This window comes from Pan paniscus, chromosome 13, assembly GCF_029289425.2.
Source record: "Pan paniscus chromosome 13, NHGRI_mPanPan1-v2.0_pri, whole genome shotgun sequence".
NCBI lineage: Eukaryota > Metazoa > Chordata > Mammalia > Primates > Hominidae > Pan > Pan paniscus.
The window spans coordinates 72,446,942-72,458,668 of record NC_073262.2 but is presented as its reverse complement, the minus strand read 5'-3'; positions in this window follow the sequence as shown (position 1 = coordinate 72,458,668).

The window sequence follows — 11,727 nt, the reverse complement described above, 5'->3', positions numbered from 1 at the left end:
TGAGTATTCAACTTGATGCAATATTGTCAACCTAAAGGGAAAAACTGAGGCAAAATTAATATAAGTAGACAGTTTATTTGAGCCAAGTTTGAGGACTGCCACATGAGAGCATGGATTCAAATTGCCCTGAATATATGCTCTGATTAGCAGCACTTACAAGTAGCTTTTAAAGAAAAAAGAAGAGGCAGTTCCTAAATTGTTTACCGATAACTTACATTACAATAACAAGCTATTGATTGGCTATACATTCTTCTTTGTATCACAAATTCGAAGAACATGAAAATGGATGAAGCAGGTAGTAAGGGACAAAGTGACTTGAAACAATTGCCCCCCAAGCATGGCGACTGATATAGTTTGGTTCTGTGTCCCCGCACAAATCTCATCTCGAATTGTAATCCCCATAATCCCCAAGTGTGGAGGGGAGGAACCACACACAGGGTGGGAGGTGATTGGATCATGGGGATGGTTTCCCCCATGCTGTTCTCCTGGTGGTTTTATAGGGCAGTTTTCCCCGCTCTTGCTCGCTCCCTCTCACCTGCCACTGTGTAAGACATGCCTCTTCCCCTTCCACCATGATTGTAAATTTCCTGAGGTCTCCCCAGACATGCGGAACTATGAGTCAATTAAACCTCTTTTCTTTATGAATTACCCAGTCTTGGGTATGTCTTTATTGCAGTATGAGAACTAACTAATACAGGGGTGTAGGGACATGACTGAAGTCCCAAACTCATATCTCTCTGTGCCTGATAAATTCCGCATACCTCACATAGTTCAAACTGCTCTGGGCTCTTTTTTCTTTTCTTAAGGCCAATGAGAAAAAACATATTTAACAGGGTTGTGCTCAGGTAGTTTAAATTCAAATTAATTAGATTATCTTTTATCCACTCAAAGAATATTTATCTACTCTCTATTTTATGCCAGACACAATTGAAACCTTAATTCTTGTTTTGATCAAGTCAGTGAGAATATATGTATTTAACAGAACAAATAATATCAGTGTCAGGGTACTCTCATTCATCCATTCAGCTAACTGTTTATTACATGCCTGTTAATGTCCTGGTATGGAGGCTTAACACTGGGACTAGAAAGAAGAGTCAGAATCTGCCTAGAGACAGAGCCACCTAAACAAATATAACTGCTTCTTCATGTCCCACAACATCTGGGCAGAACTGCAGGTACAGCCTATTATCAGAAATCACACCGGCAAAAAAAACATTTATTTCATGTTCTCATCAGGTCCCTGGTCCTTTGTTCTCCCTTTCTTGTCTTTTCTTTTTTATCTTTTTCTTTCTTCTTCTTTTTTTTTAGACAGTCTCCCTCTGTCGCCCAGGCTGGAGCGCAGTGGCACCACCTTGGCTCACTGCAACCTCTGCCTCCCAGGTTCAAGTGATTCTCCTGCCTCAGCCTCCTGAGTAGCTGGGATTACAGGCGCCCGCCACCATGCCTGGCTAATTTTTTTATTTTTAGTAGAGTCAGGGCTTCGCCATGTTGGCCAGGTTGGTCTCGAACTCCTGGCCTCAGGTGATCCACCCGCCTCAGCCTCCTAAAGTGCTGGGATTACAGGCATGAGCCACCATGTCCAACCCTTTTCTTATCTTTTCTTTTTCTCCCTCGTTCCCTTCCAGAAGCAGAGTTCCATGCAGACACACCCTCTGAGGAAAATGAATTCCTGGGGGCAGACCAGGAAGCTTCACGTTTCATTTACAGTACCTAGGAGAGGACTCTCTCTCATACTGGTATCCATCTCTCATAGCATAACTTTGTAAGTCAGTACACTAAAAGACCATCTTTCTGGGTATACATTTAGTACAATTATTTTGAGAACAAATTGATAATATCTATTAAAGTTTAAGATGTGCATAGCTGATGGTGCAGAAAGTCCACTCTAAAGAATATACTCCCAGCCTGGCCAACATGGTGAAACCCTGTTTCTACTAAAAATACAAAAATTAGCCAGGCATGGTGGTGCATGCCTGTAATCCCAGCTACTAGGGAGGCTGAAGCAGGAGAATTGCTTGAACCTGGGAGGTGGAGGATGCAGAGAGTCAAGATCGCGCCATTGCACTCCAGCCTGGGTGACAAGAGTAAGACTCTGTCTCATTTAAAAAAAAAAAGATTATACTCTAGAGCAATGTTCACATCTGTACACAAGAAAACATGTTCAAGCATATTCGGGCGGGGTGCAGTGGCTCATGCCTGTAATCCCAGCACTTTGAGAGGCTGAGGAGAGTAGATCACAAGGTCAAGAGTTTGAGACCAGCCTGGCCAACATGGTGAAACCCCGTCTCTACTAAAAATACGAAAATTAGCCAGGCATGGTGGCACGTGCCTGTAATCCCAGCTACTTGGGAGGCTGAGGCAGGAGACTTGCTTGAACCTGGGAGGCGGAGATTGCAGTGAGCCAAGATCATGCCACTGCACTCCAGCCTGGATGACAGAGCAAGACTCCGTCGCTAAAAAAAAAAAAAAAAAGAATATTCACAGCAATATGGTTTGTAAATTTAGGGAACTGGAAATCAACTAAATGTTCACCACAAAAGAATGGGTAACTAAATTAAACTGTGATATAATTAAATAATGAAATTCTATACAGTGAGAAAAATAAACTAGATCTACATGAATTGACATTGATAAATTTCACAAACATAATGCTGAGTTTAAAAAGAGATTTCAGAAGAAATGTAAGTAGCACCCCCCAGTCACTGTGACAATGAAAAATCCCACCTACATTTCCAAACAGCCTCTTAATATGAGGCTGGTTACTGCTCCCAGCCTCATATTAAGAACATTTAGTCTAGGGTAATAGCATTGCTCTATTTTGAAGATTTGGTTTTGTTACTGAATTGGGCTTGTTCTGCCTGTTGCACAATATGCCAATCACTGAGACATCAAATTTTGCTGCAGAGAAAGGGTTTATTCATGAAGCAGCCAAGTGAGGAGACAGGAGAACAGATCTCAAATCCAGCTCCCAAAGATGGGGTTTTAGGGTATTTACGGGATAAAGGAGCAAGGTGGTCTGAGGCATGGGGAAAGGTAATTGGGGTAAGAAACAGTGAGGCAACTGGTGATGTGCACAAGCATAGTCAAGCTTCATAGCTCTTCATAGGACACATGTCCACAAAATTGCAGCTTTAGCATGATCTGAGGGTGGAGCTCTTGGTCCTGTGATGCCAAAAGGTCACCCATTGGACACTCATGCAGGCCCAGTTGAAGAGTTGTTGGTCTCAGCTGGCTTAAGCTGGACAAGAGCTAACTCTAAGTTCCTGAAAAACAAGCAACCATTACCATGGTGACCTATATCTCAGATATGTAATCTATAAGGAAGCTAATGGAATTTTATTTATATATTGCTTAGCTACATGACTTTTAGCTATTAAATATGTAGCTTTTAAAATTAACTAAAAACAAATGAGACAAGTTAAGTTTGGTGGGCCAAATCAGGTTAGCCCTCAGTTTCAGGTTGAAATGCTTATTAGACATCAAGGTAAAGATGTCAAGTAGGCAGTTGGTATGAGTTTGGAGAAGTCAGGGTTAAAGATATAAATTTTGGAACTATTAGTATATAGCAGACATTTTAAGTCATGTCATTATATGAGCTCTCCTAAAGAGAGTATAGACAACAAAGATGGGAGGATCCCAGACTGACCCCTCTAGCATTTGAATTTTTTGGATAATGAATAAAAGAAGAGAAGCCTGTACAGCAGCTAGAATAAGCAGACCCTGAGAGGTGCTATGAAAATATGGCACCATAGAAGCTAAAGAGTGGAATGTTTCAAGGAAGGAGAGACCAACTGAGTACACATTGCTGAGAAGATGCTATGGACTGTGTATGGGTCATGAGGATGGATCCCTTATGGGTGGCTTGGTGCTGTTCTTGTAGTAGCCAGTAACTTTCCCTTCTGATTGGCTCTCAGAGGAATGGGTTAGTTCCCATGAGAATGGGTTGTTATGAAACAATGGGTTGTTATACCAGGGTGCCCCTCAGATTTGGTCTTTCTTCACACATGCCTGCTTCTCTTTGACCTTTTCCACCATGTTTGACTCAGCAGAAAAGCCCTTACTGGGAGCCAAGAAGATGCTGGTGGGTGTCATGCTTCTTGTACAGCCTGCGGAATTGTGAGCCAAATAAACCTCTTTTAAAAAAAATTATCCAGCCTCGGGTATTCATTTATAGCAACACAAAACAGACTAAGACAGAAGATTTGCAAGCTGACCTAAACCAATTTTGTCATTGTGGCAGATACTGTCACTTATCTCTTGGCTCTCTCCTTCCTATATAATAATAAAATCACCTGTGGCTTTCAACAAAATGTATGGCCAATCAGAAATAAAAACTACATTTTTCCAGCCTTCCTTGAAGCTTAGTAAGACAATGTCTGGCCTATGAGACATGAGTGGAAGTGATGTGTGCAACTTCCAGGTAATTCTTAAATGCAATTAATTTATTCTCTTACCTCATTTTCTCTTTTCTTCAACTAGCTAGATGTGGATGATGAGCAAAACTGGACCAAGCAAATGAAGGAAACACCATAGGTGTGGCAAAGCAGCAAGATAGAAGGAAGCCAAGTCCCAACATCCTGTAGTTCCATACCAACTCTGATGGCTTCGTAGAATGGACTTATCATTCTAACCTGGACTTTAAATGCGAGGGGGAAAAAAATCCATGAAAAATTATTCAAGGCAGATGATTATAATATTTTAGACTTTTGGTTAGGGCAATTGAGAGAGTTCATCACTAAGGGGCAGAAAACTCAACTAAATCAAAACTCCAGGCCAAGAGTACCACTCTGAAGGCTGCTAGGCTTGCTAAGTTTTTCTATTTCTGTGTGTGTGTGTGTGTGTGTGTGTGTATGCAAGATGAATATCAGATTGCCTAAAAGCCAGAAATCTAGGGTCTCCCTGAATTTTGGGAATAGATTGTAGGACTACTTTTGTGTTTTCTTGCTAATAGATGTTTGAAGGTGAATCTTGTCTACAAAAACTTCCTTCATTGTAATAAGTCATATGAAAGTGAGGTTATTAAGGGGAGACCTAGAGCCCACCCCTATGTCTAACAATTGGTGACCTCCACTATCCTCTAAATTATCTAATAATTGTGAACAGCCAAATTCACTTGGGTCAATTTGCTACATTTGGCAAGTGGACGAGATCAGCATGCATAAAATCATAAGTAGATCTTCTATAGAAGACAGTACATGGAAGTTGATAAAACAGCACAGATTCTTTACCAAGACTTCATGTAAAATAAAATAACTGTGACAGATAAAGAGAAAAGAAGGGCCTTTGGGGGCTAAACATTTTTTTAATTGAATTATATCACACAAACTATAAGGTGCATGAATTTTAAGTGCTCAATGAAGTTTCACAAGTGAACACCACCTTGTAATTACCATCCAGATTGAGATATAGAACATTTCAGCACTCCAGAAAGTTCCTTTGGGCTCCTCTCCCAGTCAATACCCTCCTTAAAAGTAACTACCATTGATTAGCTTTGCCTGTTCTAGGTCATGTAGTATGTATATATCTGGGTCTCAGTTTGGACAGCTATAACAAAATATCATAGACTGGGTGTCTTAAACAACAGAAATTTATTGCTCGCAGTTTTGAAGGCTGAGAAGTCCAAGATCAAGATGCTGTTAGATCTGGTGTCTCATGATGACCTGCTTCCTGGTTTGCAGATGGCCATCTTCTTCATGTATCCTTACATGGTGAAAAGCAGAAAGGAAGTAAACTCTCCAGTCTCTTCTTACAAGGCACTAAATCCCATTCATGAGGTAGAATTCTACCATCATGATCTTATTACCTCCCAAAGGCCCCACTTCCTAATACCATCCCACTGGAGGTTAGGATGTCAATGTATGAATTTTGGGGAACTACAAACAGTCCACAACATGTGGTATACGCACATACCACAACTGATTTATCCATTCTTCCATTTCTTTTCCTTTTTTTGAGACAGAGGCTCGTTCTGTTGCACAGGCTAGAGTGCAGTGGCGCAATCTCGGCTCACCGCAACCTCTGCCCCCCTGGGTTCAAGTGATTCTCGTGCCTCAACATCCCAAGTAGCTGGGATTATAGGTGCCTGCCACCATGCGTGGCTAATTTTTGTACTGTTTTAAGTAGAGACAGGGTTTTGCCATGTTGGCCAGGCTTGTTTCAAACTTCTGACCTCAAGGGATCCATCCACCTTGGCCTCCCAAAGTGCTGGGATTACAGGAGTGAGCCACGACGTCTGGCCCATTCTTCTGTTTCTGACCATTTTGTTGTTTCCAGTTTTTTGCTATTATGAATAAAGCTATTCTGAACGTTCTTATCCATGTCTTCTGCACTCATTTCTGTTAGGTGTATGCCTAAGAATGAAATTATGGGTCACAGGGCAGGCGTGTGTTTAGCTCTAATATATATTGCTAAACAGCTTTCCAAAGTGGTCATATCATTTTTCACTCACACCAGCAATGTAGTTGCTAAACATTCTGGACAATGCACTGTCATGTTTTAAAGCCAGACTTTTTTTTTTATTTTAATTTTTATTTTTATATATTTAGGGAGTACCAGTGCAGATGTCTTAACATGTACATATTACGTAGCGGTGAAGCCTGGGCTTTTAGTGCATCCATCACCTAAATAGTGAACATTGTACCCAATAGGTAATTTTTCAGTCCTCACCCCTGCTCTCACCCTCCCACCTTTTGTAATCTCCAGTGTCCATTATTCCACTCTAAGCCACATATAATATTAATATTAAAAGCTCATGCTTACAATAAGTAAACTACGTAGCGAAGAGACAAAATAAGTACATGCTTACAATAAGTACATGCTTACAATAAGTAAACTACGTAGTGAAGACACAAAATAAAGTTGGTGAATAAAAATGCACACTTGAAAAGTTTTAGAAAGGCCGGGCGCTGTGGCTCACGCCTGTAATCCCAGCACTTTGGGAGGCCAAGGCGGGCGGATCACGAGGTCAGGAGATTCAGATCATCCTGGCTAACACGGTGAAACCCAGTCTCTACTAAAAATACAAAAAAACTAGCCAGGCATGGTAGTGGGTGCCTGTAGTCCCAGCTACTCGGGAGGCTGAGGCAGGAGAATGGCGTGAACCTGGGAGGCGGAGCTTGCAGTGACCCGAGATCGCGCCACTGCACTCCAGCCTGGGCGAGAGCGAGACTCCGTCTAAAAAAAAAAAAAAAGAAAGAAAGAAAGAAAGAAAAGAAAGAAAAGTTTTAGAAAGAATCGAACAATTACTCCTGTTTCTAGTGTAGGAGGAAAGAGAGACACATTAAAAATCATTCTTTCAGATGAAGGCTGCTGACAGTTGAAATAGTTAATTAACACTGGCTTCTTTTCTCCCTAATCCGAAGCAGTCTTTTCTTTCATTGGCTTCTGAAAAGCTATTCAGTCTCCTGCCTACATGTAGAGGCAACACAGGAAGGCTTTGGCCAGTGCTGAGATGGCTGGGATCACTCAACTAGTCCACTAACTGGAATTAAAGTCAACAGTAGTAATAAGGGTTTCCAGTGGTGCATGCCAGTAGTCCCAACCACTCAGGGGGATCCCTTGAGCTCAGGAGTTGGAAACCAGCCTGGACAACATAGAGTTAAACCATCTCTTGAAGGAAAAAAAAAAAAAAAAAGGCTAGGCGCAGTAGCTCATGCTTGTAATCCTAGCACTTTGGGAGGCCAAGGTGGGCGGATCACGAGGTCAGAAGTTCGAGACCAGCCTGACCAACATGGTGAAACCCAGTCTCTACTAAAAAATACAAAAATTAGCCAGGCATGGTGGTGCGCACCTGTAATCCCAGCTACTCGAGAGGCTGAGGCAGGAGAATCGCTTGAACCTGGGAGGCGGAGGTCGCGGTGAGCTGAGATCGTGCCATTGCACTGCAGCCTGGGCAACAGAGTGAGACTCCGTCTCAAAAAAAAAAAAAAAAAATTCTGAAGGCTTAGTTAACTTTATCTGTCATCCAGATGAAACCCCAATGATTTATGATTTGGAGAATTCTCTGGCATCTGTAGAGTGCCCGACATCCTCAAAGTTTTCAGTAGCATCTCTCCAGCTTATTCCCTTAAGACTTCTTTCCCACCAGGATGCTCTGCCAGGAATTTGGTCAAATCGTACACCCAGGTGCTTTTGCTATGATTGTGCTTTGAATCTCCTCCAGGGCGCAGCACTTCACGGCCTTGTCCGACTGCTGGGCCATCTCGGAGGGCTGCGAGCCAGTCCCAGCTCACACAGCGGTGCCCTGCCAGCAGCGTGCGCCTCTCATCAAGCTCCGTCGGGGACATTCCCCGCCCGCACCAGGGACCCCTGCCAGAGGCGGAGCAGCCGGTCTGTCATTCTCTTAAATTTTGGCCACATGGTGGTGTGGTGGTATCTCATTGCGCCTTTAATTTGCATTTCCTTGATTTACAATGTTAAGCACCTTTTCAGATGCACATTTGCCATTTGATGTCCTCCTTTGTTCAGGGCCTTGCCCATTTAAAGATTGTGAGAGTTGGCCAGAAGCGGTGGCTCACGACTGTAATCCCAGCACTTTGGGAGGCCAGGAGTTTGAGACCAGCCCGGGCAACATAGTGAGACCCAGACCTTGAATCTACAAAAAGTAATTTAAAAATTAGCCAGATATGTCTCTTAAAAAAAAAAAGTGTGTGTGTTTTTTAAATTAATTTTTACCAATTTTATCAATTAGGATTTTTATAAATTAGGATGCTTCCAATTTTATCAATTAGGATTACCAATTTTATCAATTCTTCCAATTTTATCAATTAGGATTCTTTATATGAATCTGGATATGAAGGTTACATCAGATGTAGGAATTGTGGATTTCTTCCCCCCAGTCTACGGCTTTCTTTTTCACTCTCCTATTGGTATCTTTGGATAATTAGTGCTTTTTATGTTGCATTTAAAAAATCATTGCCTACTCCAAATGTTCAGAGATATTCTCCCCTAATTTCTTTTAGAATCTGTATTGTTTTATTTTCACATTTAGTTCTATGATTCACGTTAAATTAATTTTGGGGCATAATATAAGGCAGATGGCAAAGTTCCTTCTTTTTCTATATGGATGAACAATAATTGCTCCAGCAAAATTTGTTGAAAAGATTGTTACCACGTCTAATTCTAATTCTAAAATGGTTATCCAAATTTTAAAAAATACTTTTTTTTTTTTTTTTTGAAACAAGGTCTAGCTCTGTTGCCCAGGTTGGAGTGCAGTGGTATGATCATGGCTTCCTGCAGCCTTGAACTCCTGGGCTCAGGTGATCCTCCCATCTTAGTTAGCCTCCAGAGTAGCTGGGACTACAAGGCTCATGCTACCACACACACCCAGATAATTTTTAAATTCTTTTGTAGAGACAGAGTCTCAGTGTATTGCTCAGGCTGGTCATGAACTCCTGGCCTCAAGCAATCCTCCCACCTTGGTCTTCCAAAGTGCTGGGATTACAGGTGTGAGCTACTGTGCCCTGCCTAGAATGAGATTTTTTTAAAGAAATGAAAATAGCCACATAAAAAATCCAGGTATTAAGCAGATAGAAGATAATTCTCCTTTGATCATATCCACCTTAGGGGTAAGACTATGCTGATCCCTTGAAAATAAAGACAGTAATTAAAAATGATTTTAGAGGAAGTTAAATGTACAGTGAAGTTACTGCCTACACAAGGTTGATGTTACAAACTGTATCAGAGTCTCAGCAAGATTTTTTTTTTTTTGAGATGGGGTCTCAAACTCTTGGGCTCTATGGATCCTCCCTCCTCAGCCTCCTGACTAGCTGGGATTACAGGTATGTGCTACCATGATCGTCTGGCAGCAGGAAAATGTTATAAACTACTTTTTACAAAGGTGTGGGAAGGGCATAAGTAAATTCTGAGGGATACTGTGGTACCCCAAAGTTAGTAATATTGAGGGCTCCATTACCATCCCAAGGGGAGGGTGGCGGAGCGAAAGGAGGAGCTAGTCACTGGTGAGAAAGACGACTGTACGGAGAGGTCCCTGAGGATGCATCCAAGCCATGCCAACCCTGCAGGAATGGAGCCAGGGGAATGAAGGCTGGAGTGAATGCCCCCCTCCCCCACTCTGTTGTTAGTGCTCTCCTCTGCGTAGATCAGCCTCCTGGTAGAGAAGGAGCTGGTGGAGAATGTATCTGGAGGAGAAAAAGAAGATCTAGCACACAAAACACAGGAAAACACTTAGTCCAAAAAGAGGAAGAGTGGATGTGTGTTACGTACTCAAGATCAGAGAAGGGTTTGCAGTGAAGCCAATAAAGTTTAAGCTTCAGGACCCCTCCATTATATTGGCCCTTTCCAAGGACCTGGGAGGGATCCTAATAATGTGTTCATAAGGTCATATGGTTTTGTTAAATTTGTAAAAGATATTTTAACCAAAATCATCAAACAACTGTTGTTCTTCCATTTCAAATCTCCCTCCATTCCACTTCCCCAGTGTTCAATGGTGCTGAAGTGACACAAGTATTTTGAGTTTCTGTCTAAAAAGAAGTTGAATTGAGAATAAACCACTATAAATGTAATTTGAGCAGGCATTTTTAAACATTTTAATAAGATGTGAAGAAATTACAGTTCCTAGTTTATTTAAGAACTGAAAAAACAGATAAAATTAATAGAATATGAAGCTAAAGTCATAAACATGAATGACAAAATCAGTGGAGATTATTCTGTATTCAAGAAGCAAATTATAAGAGAGAAGTTTTCAAATCATACCAATATCAGTGATTCATTAAGAATAAATAAATTTCAAAAAAGAAATGAATAAGCTTCTTGGATTGTGTATAATCCATATAACAAAGTGGAGCAAATCATAAGAATATATTGGAAAAAATTAAAATTTTTTATGATTTGAAAATAATGAGATTGGCTGGGTGTGGTGGCTCACACCTGTAATCCCAGCACTTTGGGAGGCCGAGGCAGGCAGATCATGAGTTCAAGACCAGCCTGGCCAATATGGCGAAACCCCGTCTCTACTAAAAAAAAATACAAAAATTAGCTGGGAGAGGTGGTGCCCACCTGTAGTCTGAGCTACTCGGGAGGCTGAGGCAGAAGAATCACTTGAACCAGGGAGGTGGAGGTTGCAGTGAGCTGAGGTCACACCATTGCACTCCAGCCTGGGTGACAGAGCAAGGCTCCATTTCAAAAAAAAAAAAAGAAAACAATGACATCAACAAATCCAACCTAAAATCATAATACACCTTTTTTTTTTTTTTTTTTTTTTTTTTTTTTTTTTTTTTTTGAGACGGAGTCTCGCTCTGTCACTCAGGCTGGAGTGCAGTGGTGCAATCTCGGCCCACTGCAAGCTCCACCTCCCGGGTTCACTCCATTCTCCTGCCTCAGCCTCCTGAGTAGCTGGTACTACAGGTGCCCGCAACCACGCCCGGCTAATTTTTGTATTTTTAGTAGAGACGGGGTTTCACCATATTAGCCAGGATGGTCTTGATCTCCTGACCTCGTGATCTGCCCACCTTGGCCTCCCAAAGTGCTGGGATTATAGGCGTGAGCCACCGCACCTGGCCCATGATACACCATTTTAATGACATTGATGACAAACTGTTTAATGAGTGCCCTGAAGTACACTTACACATCCTGAAATCTTACCACTCATATGTGAAAAAGACTTACAAAAGTGTCCTCAAATTTGTAATACTCTTAAATATATTTTTTCTTTTTTTAATTTTTTCTAGCCACTAGACCACCAGGGAACTCTTACATATTTGTAAGACA